The sequence below is a fragment of the Nipponia nippon genome, unplaced genomic scaffold (assembly GCF_047370975.1).
Source record: "Nipponia nippon isolate SJK-2023a ecotype South Korea unplaced genomic scaffold, ASM4737097v1 scaffold_11, whole genome shotgun sequence".
Lineage (NCBI taxonomy): Eukaryota > Metazoa > Chordata > Aves > Pelecaniformes > Threskiornithidae > Nipponia > Nipponia nippon.
In genome coordinates this window covers 30,888,903-30,905,508 of record NW_028262302.1, presented here as the reverse complement: position 1 = coordinate 30,905,508, position 16,606 = coordinate 30,888,903, and the positions used below count along the sequence as shown (strand labels likewise).

General features: G+C 49.3%; 1 long non-coding RNA gene across 1 annotated transcript in view; it reads left to right on the top strand.

Moving 5' to 3' along the window:
* The window catches only part of LOC148056949 (uncharacterized), a 54,345-nt gene extending 38,018 nt beyond the window's left edge, over window positions 1-16,327 (top strand). The window contains exon 4 of the long non-coding RNA XR_015702185.1: window positions 16,195-16,327. This is a non-coding gene — a long non-coding RNA (uncharacterized LOC148056949). The remainder of the gene's footprint in view (window positions 1-16,194) is intronic.
* Window positions 16,328-16,606: the final 279 nt, after the last annotated feature.

Sequence of the window (16,606 nt, the reverse complement as noted above, 5' to 3'; positions counted from 1 at the left end):
ACAGCAGCCGTAATTAGCAGGGTTTTGCTAACTTTTCAGTAGAGTTTTGATAATTTTCTAAAGGTTTCTTTCCACCATTTGTTCTGCTCTGTGTCACAGATCTCTTGTATAGGTGTCACGGTGACATCCAAGGCGTCATTTGTAGTTCTAAAGAGCAATGTCAGCAGGATTAGAGTGCCAGCACAGCAGTCCCCTGCCAGGGCTGCTGAAGGACCTGGTGCTTCCCAGAGGGACACGGAGATACAGACATGCTCTGAAGACCTTTCTTACGCTCTAGAGTCATTTCTGTTGGAGAGCAGAAGAGAAGGCATCCCTAAAAGAGTAGAGACCTGGTCCCTGAGATACAGAGGGATGCTGTGGCTTGTGGTTATCCACCAAAGTCCAGCGAACTCCTCTCTTGGTGAGAGAGATGCTGAGGTAGGCATTTCTACTGGCTGACTTGATCCTGGCAAAAGGAAGCGTTCCTCTTGTCCAGGTTTGGAGGGTGCCCACCAAAGGGATGAGGCTTCTGTGACTGGTGAAGGGGGGTTAGAAGTCGTCTTCCACTGACAGAACCTGGTCTCCTTGGTTAAGCACCAAGCCTGGATAGCCAACTTCTGCTCAGATGAAGTGCCACACACACAGAAGTCCCTTTCCTGGATAGCGCCTCAGGGAACAAAGGGGTGGCAACCATCTTCAGCCTCTGATGCAAAGCTGCTCTTCAGCAGCTGTGGGGCAATGGAGTGTCCTTTCCAAGGAGCAATCTTTCCAGCAGGTTCTCTAGTCTGGCCCATCCCTCTCTCTGTTCATCTACAGACCAGGAGCTTCACTGGTCAGCTCCTACCCCTGCCAGGCCTTGGGTGTCTACAGCAGTCCTGGCCCTCCATGAGAGTCCCGTCAGTTCGTATGAGGGGAGATGTCAGGGCTAACCCCACCTGCTTTTCCCATTCCTTGCTGTGGTCCTGCTGTGCTCGTACCTCTCTGACACAGTGTGTGGATCAGCGAGCAAGCTCATAAATGCTCTCAGAGGAAGGTGTTGGGTATCTCAAAGCCAGGACCCATCGAGGGGTTGTCACTAGTCATGTTTCCAGCAGACACATTTCCCTCTGGGATTTCAGTGGGTGAGACAGCCGCCGTCCAGCTGTTGTAGGCAAACAGCTTTTCCCGGTTGATGTGAAGCGTGGTCTCTCTCTGCATCCCCTCTGTGAAGTGGGTGGGAAGGAGGAGGAAGGGCACAGGGTCTGTCGGGGACACCGGTGGCTGCAGCTCTCGAGCAGCTCGTAGGGGTCTTTAGAAAAAGGCTTTCTTAAAGACACTCCAGTCATAGAGACTTGGGTCTCCTGAGATTTCAAAGCCATTAATCATGTGGAATTAAGGCAGTTAATCAAGTCTCAGAAACTGACAAAAGATTGTCCCTGAGGCTTTTTACCTTGAATATCTTGGGAAAATGATAGTTTCAGCTTTCCAGTTGACTACCTCTGTAAGCTAATTCATTTTCTTCAGAAGCAGCCCAAGGTCTGCCATTACGCGACTGTGTCAGCTCCAGATGACGCCTCACTGACGTTAAGCCAGAGCTCTGCTGTGACTGGCGTGGTGTCACGGAGGTGCCGTCGGGCACTCCGGCAGGAGCTCAACTAGGGGGAAAGAGCAAATGCTGCAGACCTCGATTTGTCTCTGTCTGAAACTTGACATATTTCAGTCGCCAAATGCACCAAATGAGATATTGTGTGCGGTAATGGAGAGTGTTAATGCAGAGCAGGAGTGCGCTCAAGGCATAGGCTGTGGCCATGCCATCTGCATTCTGAGTTCATGCAGAAACACTAATTTAGCTAATCTTTTCTCATTACATAATTTATGTAATTGATTTCAAATTTAATTGCTCCAGATGCTGATTCTGCCCTCTTGGTTGTCTGCTGCTTTCTTTCCCGTCAAATCCAGTAGTGTTAATAGCAGGGAGCCAAAGTCCACTCTCAGGTCTGCTCCCCGCGCTGGTTTTTGGCTGGCCTGCCTGCTGGGGAACGCTGTGGCTGCAGAGTCCCCAGCGGGGGAGAGGGTGGGTAGATGGGGTGCAACCCTGAGGCCACACTTGTCTGCAGCGTTCACACCCCACGGGCCTCCTGCGAGCGCTCTGCGCTGCGTGCCGTGGTTAGTAGCCCTGGGACCACTTCCCAGCTCTGTAGTCAGGGCACAGAGCACACAGTCACTGGAATGGAGAAATTAAAAACACTGAAAACACTGAAAGTCAGAGAATCTGTGAAATCCTCAGGATGTCACTGTCACCCCAAACTCACACAGGGGTGATGCTGAGAGGTCCCCATGTGAAGCTTCCCATGCAGGTCGCACTCTGGGGTTTGTTCTCCGCAGTTTGAAGGAACCATTTCTACAGCGAGTGCGTGAATGTGCCGGGGTGGAGAGGAGACGCTAGGACGCTGGGTGGAAGGGCCGTTAGAGCAGCACGGTGCCTTGCCACGAGGCAGCAGCGCCTCGCTCCTTTATCCTGTACCCAGGCAGGAGGAGAGTGGCTACTTAAATATAAATACGAGAGGAAACGGCCTCAAGTTTTCCAGGGCAGGTTTAGGTTGGATATTAGGAAAAATTTCTTCCCCCAAAGGGCTGTCAGGCCCTGGCCCAGGGCAGGGGCTGAGTCCCCATCCCTGGAGGGATTTAAAAGACGTGTAGATGCGGTGCTTAGGGACATGGTTTAGTGGTGGGCTTGGCAGCGCTGGGTTAACAGTTGGACTTGATGATCTTAAAGGTCTTTTCCAACCTAAACAATTCTATGATTCTATGATTCTGTGATAAATAATCCTGTCTCCATATGCTAGAGTTTCTCCCGCTTCGGTGGTAAACTGAGCAACAGTCCAGGGCTTAGCAGTAGTGCTATATACCTAACTCCTGCCCTGAGCCTGTGTCATGCTGGAACACTGGAACGTTGTTTTTGTGTGGCACAGGGAGACAGGAGTTTTAGGTGCGGGTTGGCCTGTGGTCCCAGAGCGATTCAGAATCAAAGTAGCGGAGCCTTGATGCAGAGCCAGTTCATATTAGTGGGAGGCTTTCTACTAGCTTCAAGGGGCTTTGAGGTTATTTCTTCTCGAGAAGCTGGATGAAGTAGCACACGGTGGGCACAGAGACACAAAGTGCCAGCAAAAGCACTCTGCCACAGCAGGAAGGTGTTTAGCACATCTGAATCCAGAAGATGGTCCATTCCTGCAGACGCAAAGGTCCCATCACACGAGCAGATTTGCCTAGGAAAACAATTCAGACACCCAGCCTGGGGAACGCCTCTGCACCGAAGCACACATCCCAGGCCATCCGCTTTGCAATGCTGATGCAAATGGAAGAAACAGCAACTGTTTTCCGTCCTCTCGAAAGACTGCACTATGACAGTGTTGTTATCGGCGTTGTTCCTGTGTGGCACTGAACGGGGCTCCAAGACCGTTTTCTCCATCTGGTTCTGCTGATGGCAATTACAATAGCCCGGTCCCATGTGCAACTGCCCTGAGAAGGCAGCTGAAGCGTAAGACTAGGGCATCCCATAACTGCTCTCCTGTAATTACCATCAGCAGCACCAGGTGGCGAGAACAGTCTTTAGTTCATGTCCTGCTCGGTGCCAGGCACCAGTTGGCAGCAATAAGGCAGCCTAGAGAGGACAGAAAATAGTTGTTTCTTCCACTTGCATTAGCATCACAAGGCAGGCGGGACGAGATGTGTCAGCTCCTGGTGTGGATCCTGATGCAAATGCTTTCCCCGGGCCGGGTATGCCATGGAGTTGTCCCGCAGAATGGGCCTCCCAGCCTTTCCCACCCGGGGAAGAAATGTCACAGTGTTCATCCTGCGAAGGACCAGGCTTTGCAATCAACGCGAGCAGTAAGCCTTCTCCTAAGCTGCAGTGTCCGAAGTGTGGTAGGTTGGGATGGATTCTCTGCTCTACTTGTTTCACCTCCTGCACTTAAAGTCTATGGCAGGGTCTGAAATTGCCTGGAAGTACTTGGAGGACTCCTGGGGAGGTGAGCTCTTAGCCGGTGAAAGCTATTTCAGCATCAGCTGCTCCCACCTCTGCGTGCAGAGCAGGTGGTGCTGGACCAGGGCGTTAGACCAGGGGACATCCAGAGGTGCCTTCCCACCTCCACCGTCCCGGGAGCCTGGGATTCGGTGGGCACAGTGGGCTGCAGGGCCTCAGCACGGCACCTCACCTCAGCAGGACCCGCGCCGGTGGCACGGAGACACACACGCGATTTAGAAACCTTTCAGGGCTGCCCAGAAGAACATCTGCAATATTGACCTCTGTCTTTTGTACTGTCTTACCTCTGCAAATGCCTTCCTGTCAGGGAGTCAAAATTGCATGCAAAGAGACTAGGACAGAAACAAGCAATTAATGGGAGCGTGTGAAGCAGTTTTCAGCTGCATGAAACCTCTCCAGCAATTTGACTTACTCTTTTTCATATTTTTTTAATCGCTCTGTGGAGAATAAATTAGATCAGGTCAGAGATGTTGCTAGAGTGAAGATAAAGAGGTCAAAGAGTATCCCTTCAAGTCTGTGTTCCCCTGCTCGCCAGCCCTGTTTTGACTTATGGAAAGAAATAAGTTGGTAAGAGTCAGAGCTATTAGTGCAGCTTAACTGGAGAATGGCACCGGATGAAATAACCTCTCTTCCCTGACACATTCACCTGAATTAAATTTCAGAAAGAACTTTCTAAAAATTAATTTTTCTGTGATTATTTCAGGAGAGGAAATTGAAAACATTTCTTGCAAGATGTGTCTAGGGATGACCTCGACTTCCTGGCAAAACCTGAAAACGGGAAACTTTTGGCTAAGGCTAGAAATGCTGTTGGGGCGTTGTGTCATGCTGACTCCTAAGAGCGGGGTTTGGGTTGGATTACTCTCCCGTGATGCCTTGTGCATCCTTCTCGTTAGGATTTCATGGCATTATAGTGCATGGTATTGGGGACTGGTGCATAGATGGGGCGGCATCAGCACGTATCGGAGGGCTGTGCCAAGATACGAGAGCAACATTTGTGATGGGAAGGATTTTGTTGGACATGCTCAGCTGGAGTGCTGTGGCTTTTGAATAAGCACTTTCCGCATAAAACAGTCGTTTTTCTGAATGCTGTTTTGAAAATAGTCTTTCATTGAAAGAAGCAGTCAGGAGAGAGGTTTGAGTTAGTCTTGATTCCCGTGCTGACGTCTCGGAGCCGTCCCGGTTGGCGGCCCGCAGGCGCCCGCTGGCAGCGTGGCAGCGGCAGCCCTGGGCAGAGCCCGCTGAGCTGCAGGCGCGCCTCTGGCTCTTCCCGCGCTGCTCTGCGCTGCCGCTGCGCTCAGCACTAACTGCCATGGATTTCTGTGTGCTGTCGTTAAACAAGAGCTGTTATCTCCTGTAAAGTTACTCGAAATTAGTATTTTCTTTAGCGAAAGTTAAGTTTTCAATACAGATAATCCAGCTGATGCTCTTAGCGTTAGTCAGTCCTTTTCCTCCTGACCCAGGGACAGCAGCAGAGGGAGTAGTTTTTCCTTTGCATTTCCAGCTGCACAGCTGAACGATACCAAACGGTCCATGGTTTGGATCTGGGCCTGTGGGGACACTTTGCCAAGGAGTGGTTGTCTTTCCCAGGTCTCATGTCACCTTCCTATGTCCCTGACCTGTCCAGCCCAGCACTGGGAATGGTTCCTCTGCTCCCAGCAGAAGTTTGTGGCTGTCAAATGCCTGATGTCTTCTGGGAGACCTTTTATACCTTCTGACCGAAGGCAGTGACCTGAAATTTGTCCACAGAATCACCCTCCTTATCATTAGTCCATCCTGTGGAGCCCTGATTTCCTGGTGGTACCCCACAACCCTGAGCCCCTACGTGTGGTCCGAGCCCATCTGCAAATCCAGACCTGTTCGTCACCCCTGGTGCTTACCTCTGGGCACGCACCCTGCCAAACACAGCCCAAGGCACCACAGGTTTCGGGAGGGGAATCCCCTCTGTGCTGGGGGCCACAGGGCGGTCCCGGTCCGTTGTTCGTGCAGGGTGGGCAGAGGAGGCAGAAGTGCAGGTGGGCACGCCACGGCCCAGCTTGGCAGGGGCTGCTCGGGAGGCGGTGCGGATGCTTTGTGCAAGGGCTGACCGCAGGCTGGCAGCCAGCAGAGCAGGTGAGAGCACGTACGTCGCGAGTCCGTGTGGCTAGAGTTCACGTCTCTGGCTAGTTGGCACCTCTCAGGGCAGCCTAAAGCCTAAGTGAGTCCAGGATCAGTTCTGGAGGTCAAAACCACATTGCTTTTCCAACATACAATGTTTTAATTCTCTATGTGTTGCTCTTTGAAGAAGGGAGATGCAGCAGAGAGGAGATAAAGACTGCACTGCTTCTCAACGAGCTGCGAGTATTATGCGGCTGCCTTCCTCCTACTGTTCTCAGCCTTGATAACGGAGTGGCACGGCATCAGAAATAATGGACTAATAAACCATTTGGAAGGATTTTAAACCCTTGTTGCACATCAGTCTGCAATGTCCTCACTCCATTAACATTCTGGAGAGAGTAATGTAACACAGCCATCTCATGATTACTCTGTTGATTACGGGGCATCATTATATGTCCCTTTTGGAGCTTTCAACCGGCTGTATGCTTTGAAGCTGAAGACAAATAATCAAGGTGCAGAGCAGAGGGAACCTTCTCTCTCCATATCTTCAGGTAAAATACCTTCTTTGATTTATTACCTACCCCTAAAAAAAGCAGAACATAAATTACTAAACGTTGCCAAATCTTTCAGCTCTCATAGGCAAAGCTATTTGCTAAATAGTCTATTTGAAGGTCTTTTTGATGCTGCTAAACATCCTAGCAGCAGTTTGCTTGGGAACAGGAGTTCTTGATGAGTTTCACTATTAAAATGTACAGGAGTTTCTTTTCTTACTGAGAACATGTGTCTGAAATGGAAAACACAGTTCAGGGTTTTCATCTGTAACCATGATATCATCTTCTGTGGATAGAGTCTGAAATAGTTTTATTAAAAACATTCTCAGTTCTTCTCAGTTGCCTTCATTTATGGAGAGATCTGACTATGGGTTCGGAGTGTCAGTCTACAGAACAGAAAGGCAAACAAAAAAAGTGAGATAGCCAAGAATAAACTTGGTGTACATGTTGTCAGGCAGCAGGTATGTCCGTATCCTTTTTGTACAAGGGAGCCCAAAACTGGACACAGCACTCCAGTTGTGGTGCCCCAGGAGCTGAAGAGGATCGCTTCTCTGGGCCTGCTGGCCACACTCTTGCTACTGCAGCCCAAGAGAGTCCCATGGGCTTGTGTACATCCAAGTGGGCTACATGATGGGTGACTTCTCTTCCTCTGCTTTGGGTACTGCTTCTCTCCCACAGACTACCAGAAGGCTGAGGAACCTGGGAGGCCTGAGAACAAGCCTTACCTGTGAAAAGTGAGGCACAGAAGGCATTGAGTCCTCAGCCTTTTCCTGTCACTTGTCACTAGCTCCCCTGCCCCGCTGGGCACTGCGCCCACATTCTCCTTCGCCTTCCCTTTGCTGTGGTACACTTACAGAAACCTGTCTTGCTGCCTGTCTCCCGCCCTGCTAGCTTCAACCCCAGCTGAGCTTTGGCTTTCCTGACGCCATTCCCGTAAGTACAGGCAGTGGCTTTGGTTTTCCTTCCAAGCAGCCTGTCCCTGCTGCCACCTTCTGCGTGTTTCTTTGTTGTGTTTGAGCTCAGTCAGGAGCTTCACATTTATCCACGCTGGCCTTTTGCCACTCTTGCTTGACTTTTTGTTCATTGGAATGAACCGTTCTCGTGCGTTGAGGAGGCTGTCCTTGACAATTAGCCAGCTCTCCTGGGCCCCTTTACCCCTCCCGGGGCAGAGTCTCATCAGATCCTACCGAGCAGGTCCATGAAGAGGCCAAAATGACTTTCTTCTGAAGCTCACAGCTGTATTTCCATTGTTTATCTTGCTCATTCCTCTCAGGATCTTGAACTCCACATTTTCTCATGGTCACTGTATCCAAGGCTGCATCATCCAACAGTTCTCTTCTTTGTTTGAGTAGCAGGTCCAACACAGCATCGACCCTGGTCATTTCATCAATCATTTGCATCAGGAAATTACCTTTAATACACTCTAGAAATCACCTGGATTGCTTGCACCCAGCCATAGTGCCCATCTGGCAGATACCGAGGCGTTTAAAGTCACCCATGAGTACCAGGGCCTCTCTGTAGGGTGTTCTCCAGCTGCCTAAAGAGGACACGCAGGCAGGGCTGGATCCACTGGGTACGTGGGTGCTAGACTGGGGTTCAGCTGGCTCTGATGAGCGCCCTTGTTCATCCTCCCCAGACTGCTGCCCAAATGGCACCTCCACAGTGAGCAGGAGCCGTGTCCGGACCCAGCAGCTCCAGGCAAGGCTCCCCCAGCCCGGTCCCATCACGTCCCATCCGTCCCATCTCCCCGGAGCCCACCAGCGTGGCTGCGGGTCACTGCACTTGTGAGCACCACCACCCTCACAGCAAACGGAGGCTGCACCCAGGTGGCTAAAGGTGGGCAGAGCTGGCTTTTCTAGGCCAGAACTGAAAATAAATTAAGGCACGGATGATAGCAGAGGATTGGAAACTGAAAGCGAATGCGATGCCGTCGGGTGGGGGAATGACTTGTCAGCTTGGGTTCAAGGGTCAGTGGAGTGATTTATTTTTAATTTGGATGGTTGACAGCTGTGATTTCATTTGTTAGCCTCCCCAAGTGAGGGTATGACATACCAAATAAAATGTGTCAGCTAATATGTCACATCACATAAGACCATACTAGCGTGTCCCTGCTGCAGCCAGGGACACCTTTTCCTGACTCCCTTGCAAACTAGCGGCCGTAAGGCAACGCCTGGAGTCCCCTGCAAATGTAGCCTGACACAGCTCGTCCCAGGCCTGGAAATGCAGGTCTCGGCTATTGCACTGAGTTGTCCCGTTGGACTCTGTGTGCAGCACCCTGCTGCAACAGAAGCAGATGCTGTGTGTCCCCGCCGGACCCTTACCCTCCAACACCTTGCAGCCAGCAGAGCAGCACTTGCAGTTGCTGAATGAGAGTGCTTTTCCATGCCTCATGCGTCGCTGTTCAGGGGAGACGGCCTGAAATAGGCAACAAACCAAACTTAGTTGCAATGAAGGGTAGAGACAAGTAGTGGAAACAAGCTACCCTCTCCTCGTGTTCCAGAGGAATCATTAAATCCAGCGACACCTGCTTTAACCTGGCCGTTGTGCTGCCAGATGTGGGTGAATCACTCTGGTTGCTTATGGGGGTCATCGAATGGTCTTGAATAGCAAGAAGAGACTCAGTTCTTCTTCCTGTGTCTTTTCTTGGTGGTCTTGTGTGATGCTTTTAGAGCTATTTGCATCAGTTTCTGCCCCAGCCTGTTGCAAGTTCAAACCCAGAGGTGACAGGCAGTGGCGTCATTCCCAGGGCTGCGGCTGCAAAAGAAGAAAAGTTTAGTGTTCAAGAAATTTATATTAGCCACTGGCATTCAGCAAACGTGGTCTCTGTGCACATTACCTACAGCCCGATCAAGTCGTGATTCATGGAAATGGTCTGATACAATATATATGTAGGTTTAAAGCCTAAAGTGAAACTAGCCTTTTATATGGAATGACGATTTTGAGTGACTGAATATGAATCCAGATATTTTCTGCATACTTCTCAGTAATATCTGAAGGAACCATATTATAAGTAATCTATCTGGCAACAAAAACACTGTAAGTAGAAAAATACAGAGAGCATTTCACATCTATCATATTAAAATGATGTTTTACCACTGCAAGGAGAGATAAGGATTTCATTTGTAAGTGACAAAACGAAAATTCTTTTGGATTAAAGTGCTGTAATACATTAATACTAAAAAATAATGCATTTATTATCAGTGCTGCTTTTGATGATTGTTAACTGATTTGTAAAACAGCTTTTGTGTGGATCATGGGCAGATTATGTCCATCAGACCATAGCATGAAATGCAATGTCATTAGATGTTGCAAGTGGTTATTAATCTTCCAGCAATGTACGCCAATTACTGCTCTATCTTTGTAGCCCAGATAGCAGACACGCAGGAGAGACGGCGTGACGTTTCCATTCCCTGGATCCGTACCGCCAGCGCGTCAGTGCTGCTGTCGCAGCGTGAGCAGCACCGTGCTTGCTTTTACCTCCAAATCGCCCAGGAGCAGCTGCACTGCCCGGGCCAAGGGCCCGTGCAGCCCAGCGCCCTGCCTCTGCCAGCGGGGAATAGTAGGGGGTGCTTGGGGAAGAGTATAATAATAATGGGGGGTGTCTATAATGATAATTTTGCAGTGCATTCCCTTAGCCTTCAGCAGGTTATGGCTCAGGGACCTTCTGAATCAGCCGTGGTATCTGTGTGCTTCACAATTCTTCATGGATTTCTCTTCTGTGGGTTTATCTAATTGGCTTTTTGCAGCCTCTGAAACTTTCATTCCCGACCGTGGCCATGACACCTGCGTTCAGCTTGGGTCCTCTTTCTGCTCCTGTTTTCACTGTCGGAGCGAGAAGCCACTGCTTGCGCGCAGGCTGGCGTCCGGCGGGTTGAGCTGTGTTTGTGCTGGGATACCTTCCAGCTACACCGGGCATGTCCCTCGCCGTACCCCTGCCACTGCAGTGCCATTGCCTCATGCAACAGCAAAACAAGCCTGTCTTGTGTGGATCCTGCCCTAGACTGCAGTCACTGTGAGAGGGAGGTTGCTAGGAATTAGCAGGTGACTTAATACCAGTTTTAGTCCCCTGCTCTTGTGGCACGATGCTCAAATGCCTTCTAGATCTGCCTCACCCCTGAGATGTCCGGCTGCTGCCCGTGGGGGCACCCAGCGTGGGGACTGGCTCACTCAGAAACTTCATCCTCCTTGACCCTGGGGAAATTGTTATCAGTGAACTTTTGCTGTTCTACTTCCATGTAGTCAGAAGTTCTCATTCATATTACGCTGTCTTTGAAACACATTTGCAAATGGCTTCCTGATCAATTATTTTCTTCTCTGATGAGAAATTACTGTCAAAATTGAAAATGCGCTTGATTTGCTAAAGGCGAGAAGACGAAACCTAAGAACTCGAGATCTGAATCTGAAAGAGAAAAGGAGCAACCCTTTAATTTCTCAGACAGCATTTTGCTGTAAGGAAATCTGTGCAAAGCCCGTAAAATGCAAGAACAACCCAAATTACTACAGAGGCAATCAGAGTCCATGATTAACATATGTTAGAAATGTAGAGACTCAACTGTTCTGTGCTCCTGAGTGTCTTGTCTCCCTGAAAACAGAGACAAGGACAGAAGTCACCTGCATGCAGCAGTTACGACAACTGGATCACGTCTGTTGGATGGAAGCTGTTTGGACAAGTCAATCAAACTTGCTAGTGGAAAATCAGGTGTTCACAGGCACAGGTTGCAAGGCAGTGCCAAAGGAAGGACAACTACCCCGCTGTTGTTATGCTACCAAACACGGAGAGGATTAGGTGACTGAAGGCAGGAGGTATTAGGCAGAGGGAATGACACGTTTGGGATCTTCGCAGTCTGGTCCCTGAGGCAATGACTCCAGACCCTCTGATGTCTGTGCTGCTAAAGGCAGGGGCCTGCCTGCGCCAGCACTGCACAGCAGCTGGGGTGGCATCAGGCTAAGCCTGTCCCAGCCCTGTGTGCCAGCTTAGCCCGGACACATCATGCTCCAAAACTGCTTCCCGGTGGCTCTGCCGACCTCCGTGGGGCTCAGGCCAGACTGCGACCGGCTGTGGAAGTGGGTCCCCTGCGGGGCCATACCGTGCGGGAGAGGGAAGATGCTGAAGTGCTCCCCAGCCCCCTCTGAGCACACTGCTGTTCGTGCATCGCAGATTGACATTTGCCTTTTTCCCTAATGACTGGGAATTGCTAGCTAATATTGCAGTTTGCTTGCAATCCACTGTAGACCCAGCCCCTTTCTGAGGAGCTTCTGGCTAGCCCGTTTTCTCCCCAGCCTGTACTTCTGCAGCTTGCACTGCTTCGTGTAGTACTGGGCACTTCTCATTCTTCAATTTAAACATTTTTTTCAAATCCATTTTCCAGCTGTCATGATTCTTTTGAATTCTCAGTCTGGTTGACCAAGCCACTTACAGACTGCCCCAGATCGGTCTCAGCTGTGCCTATCATACAGGCGCTGTTTTTCCTCATCCAGGCCGTTGTGGGAAAGGTCAAATAGCATCAGACCCAGCGAGATGCAGAAGCACGCTCAGCATGCCCCCCTGGGTCACGGATAACTGCTCTCTCGGTAGGGTGTTCTGGCTTCCTACCCCTTTGTTTCATCTCGACCATGTTTCTGTCGTGGTTTAACCCGGCAGGCAGCTAAACCCCACCCAGCCGCTCGCTCGCTGTCCCCAGTGGGATGGGGGAGAGGATCGGAAAAAGGTAAAACTCGTGGTTCGAGAGAAAGACAATTTAATAGGACAGAAAAGGAAGGGAAAATAATCATGACAAAAGCATATACAAAACAAGTGATGCACAATGCAATTGCTCACTGCCAACTGACCGATGCCCAGCCAGTTCCTGAGCAGCGGCCGCGCGCCCCCCGGTCAGCTCCCCCAGTTTTTTGTTCGGCATGATGCCATACGGTACGGAGTAGCCCTGTGGCCAGTCTGGGCCAGCTGTCCTGGCTGTGCCCCCTCCAGCTCCTTGTGCACCCAGCCGAGCATGGGGAGCTGGAAGGTCCTTGACTGCTGTAAGCACTGCTCAGCAACAACGAAAACATCCGTGTGCTATCAACATTGTTCTCATCCTAAACCCAAAACACAGCACTGTGCCAGCTACTAGGAAGAAAATTAACTCTGTCCCAGACAAAACCAGGACTTGCTAGCTTGCTTGGAAATGTCATGCTAAAGAGCCTCAGAAGCATTATTAAAGTAAAAATAAATGACGTTTGCTGTCTTCTGCTTTCCAAAAGCCTGTTAGCCAGTCACAGAAGAAAATGTTTTTTGTAAAACCTGTCTCCCTGTTACTTTCCCTTTTTCTACCATCCTTTCTTCCAAGAATAAATTCCCTTTGAGTTTTGCTGGAATAAATAATTACTAAGCTCATGTAATAGTTACCTGCAATGCTGGGCATGCTGCCCTGTGGGCATGTAGTGCTATACTCACAAGAGTGAGTTCTGCTATCTGATATGAAACCTTGTCACCGAGGGGTGACAAAGAGGCCGTGTGTGACTGGTGAGAGCGGGGAGCCTCACACCACGCTCCCGTGCCTGTGTCCCGGAGGGGACCCGCTCCGGGCTCCCACGGCCCAGAGCGCAGAGCGCTCGGCAGGCAGAGCCTCCTCTTCATGGCCAATATCGGGTCAAAAAAGCCTGTAGGCTGCCTTCTCCCTGCTTGCTGGTGATCGAAGATGTATAGACGATAAAACAAGCCAGAACTTTAGCCAGCAACTGACAGATCGGGGTTTATTCAGGGTATGCGTTTTATATGATGGGGAATTCACCTGGGCAGCACAGCTAGCATAATTACGGGGCTCTCCCCTTTCAGGACCACTTTTCACCCGAGCGAATGCTTGTCTTCTGAGGAATAAATAGTTATGGGTTTTGTTTGGGTTTGTTTTAAACTCTGTGGCAATTTGTGAATATTGCTGCCAATACAGGATTTTGCAGAACTTCGATCCCCTTCATGATTTAATTTTGCCGTGCCGCACAGTGCCATAGCAGACGACAAATTGTCCTTTATCCGTGGCTAACGACAGAGACCCAGCTTCTTCACAGCATTCACTGCAGTTGCTAAGAGCAGCCCAAGGATTACTGTAGTTATGGCAAGCGTTTCCTTGAATATAATTTCCCAAATGCTTTTAGCTTTACTGTGGCAGTTTGTCTCTAATTGCAGAAATAACAAAATACCTTGAGCGTATTTATTCACTTGAGTTTTATTTTAGTTACTCATTATAAAAGTGTTAATAACAGCCTGAAGGGAAGGAACAGAATTGCATTTGAGCAACAGAGAGCCGAAGACAAGTTGGTTTAAAATTTTGCTTAATGGGCCATTATGTCCTCGGAAGAGTTTTTCTTTTCTGCCATTTTCGTTTCCCCTTCTGCCACTTGATAGTTCAAAACCAGAAATAAAAGGCAACTGAGTTATCTAATACCATGAGTCCCAGATTTAATAACTTGGTAAAAACCAGTCTTTCAGGTAAATTGACTGCATTGCCACTGAAAAATGGCTTTTATGTGCTCTTGAAGGTGAGTCTGGATTTTTTAGCACGCTGTGGACTTCTTCCTCACTGAACCTAAAGGTTGATTTCAGCTGTTCAGAGGGTGTTCAGAGATGGAAGCCAGAGAAAGGACTGGTGTGAGACCAAAGACAGGGAAAGCTGGTGCTGAAAACTGCTGATTTCTGCCAGAAACAATTATTAGGACTCCTCCAGCCCTTTTAAGCCTTTCTGTCGCTTGCATGTTACTGAGTGTCTGCAGTTCTACAGTTATTGGTCTTAACTTGGGAAGCAGCGATTTCTTACAGCAGCGGGCAGTAGCTCATGTCTTACAGCTCTGGAGATCCCAGGTTTACTTTCTGGTGGGGCAGCTGGGAGATGTTCAGCAGACTTGCAAGGACCTGCTCCTTCCTGAAGAAAGAGTAGCGGGCCATACCTCGGGAAGTCAGGTAGGACGACTCTTTAGTTTGCAGCCCGAGGGCAGCTCGCCCTGCCTGAATTGCTCTGCTGCAGCTGGGTGGTCACCCCGCAAGCAGGGAGCAGGACAGGGCCTTTCTCCGCCAGACAAACCCTTTGTGGTGTGCAGCAAGGCCCGGCGCTCCGTGGGAGTAGAGGCTGTAGGTGCAAGGAAAAGAGGAGCAGCCTGCAGCCCTGATCTCTGTGCTGAGCAGCAGTACCTCTTGAAAGCCTTGTGCTTCTGCCCACACCTCGGCCTCAGTGCCTTTGAGAGATGAATTACCTGTATTTGCAATGGTCAGGTCTATTTTGATCTTACCTTCAAGTGTAAAACTAGGAAAGAGGTATTGTGAGGGAGCTGGGGAAGGAAGGAAGGAAGGAAGAACTCTGTAGATTGCTGAGCAGCACGCTCCCCTCTTCAGCTAACACATGGTACTCGGTCACCTAGGAGAGCCATCGCTGATGCAGGCTTGGGTTCTGGTTTTTGGTTTTTGAGGGACTCTGTCTCTTGCTCATAAGGATGGTCTTGTTTTGGGACCCTTGGTCCTGCTTCAGCCAGCATAGGGTGAAAACGTAGGATTTTTCCAGTAGGTGTGCTACTTTGCATCTTCTTATGCAAGAAAATACAATCCTTTTGAGTAACTTGTCCTTAACTCCCTTTCCACACACACAGGAGGGCTGGAGGCCAAGAAGGGAGTTGCTGTCTCTGCTTTTATGTTTCTCTGTCATAGTAGAGGCTGTGGCACCATCAATGAGACAAAGACAGAGTGGTCACTTCTGAAGGTTGTGCATTTCCCAAGAGAGATGCCTTATGAGTCAGTCCTTCACGTCGTGGTGGTGAGATGTCAGGTTTTGGCAAGCTGGCTCTGGTATAAGGTTGGGCAGGACATCCGTGGTGCTCTGCCCCTTGAGCTGAAATGCAAAGGCTTTGGCATGAGGGGGAGCTGCCTAGAAATCTTCCTCTGGGACTTGTAAATTGTATCCAGACATCTCAGGGTACATGCTGCCCGCACTGGCGCCCATCTGAACCTGACTTGCTTAGGAGACAATCAACACCGTGCTTCTCATACTCCTTCTTCCCCTCTTTGGGCAGAACGATGCTGTGTTTCGATATAAACCCAGGCGTTGTTTGCTTTGTGAATTATGATTATTAAAGCATGACTGTTTATCTTCCTGCAAGACTTCTGAGATTATTTATACCTTTAGAATTTGTCAGAGGGAAATTTCAAAGTCATTAAAACAAACGTGTAATTTATTTGTGATAAGGCAGATAGTCTGAAGACTTTAATTCCCGTGCAGATTAGAAGTAGGAGACCCATTTATCAGGTGAGACAGGCAATGTGATGCCATACTGAATTAAATATCTCTGGTGCACCATCCTAAGATGACACTGTTTTAAGGCATGTGGTTCATTCTCTTGATGGAGGTACCATTTCACTTTCTTCCAGACAATATATTAATTATCCCTTAACTTGTAATCCCAAATTCATATCTGAATGAACACAAGATCATTCAGGAACCCGTATCTGTAGATGTTATCCTCAAAACAGCCTCACTTGATAAAATGGAGAGTAATTTCAACATAGATCAATTTATCTGCTTGCTGCAGGTAGGGGAGGAGACTGTGGCGTGCTCTCAGCCAGGCTTTCGAACACTGCGGCATGCAGCACGAGGGCAGCAGAGCTCACCGGCCTGTTGTTCATGGTGTCCTAAAGCATTGGAAATCAAATGGTTTTTCCACAGAGTGAAGTTGCTTTGCAAAATGGACAGATGAATGAAGATTGTAATTTGAAACTGTCTAAAGCTGGAAGTGCCTTTCTGAAGTGTATTTGTTTTCCAACTGTGAGGATAATAAACCTTTTTCTGCAGTTTAATACTTGTTTTCATTCTTATTCAATAATAATTCCCCCCCGGGACATATAGGGAGAGGTGATGGGAATAAATGAGGCTGTTGCTCAAGCCACCCTGTGTTTACAGCTAGTGGCAAATCATTAGCACTTGTGCTGTCTCTTGCCATGGCA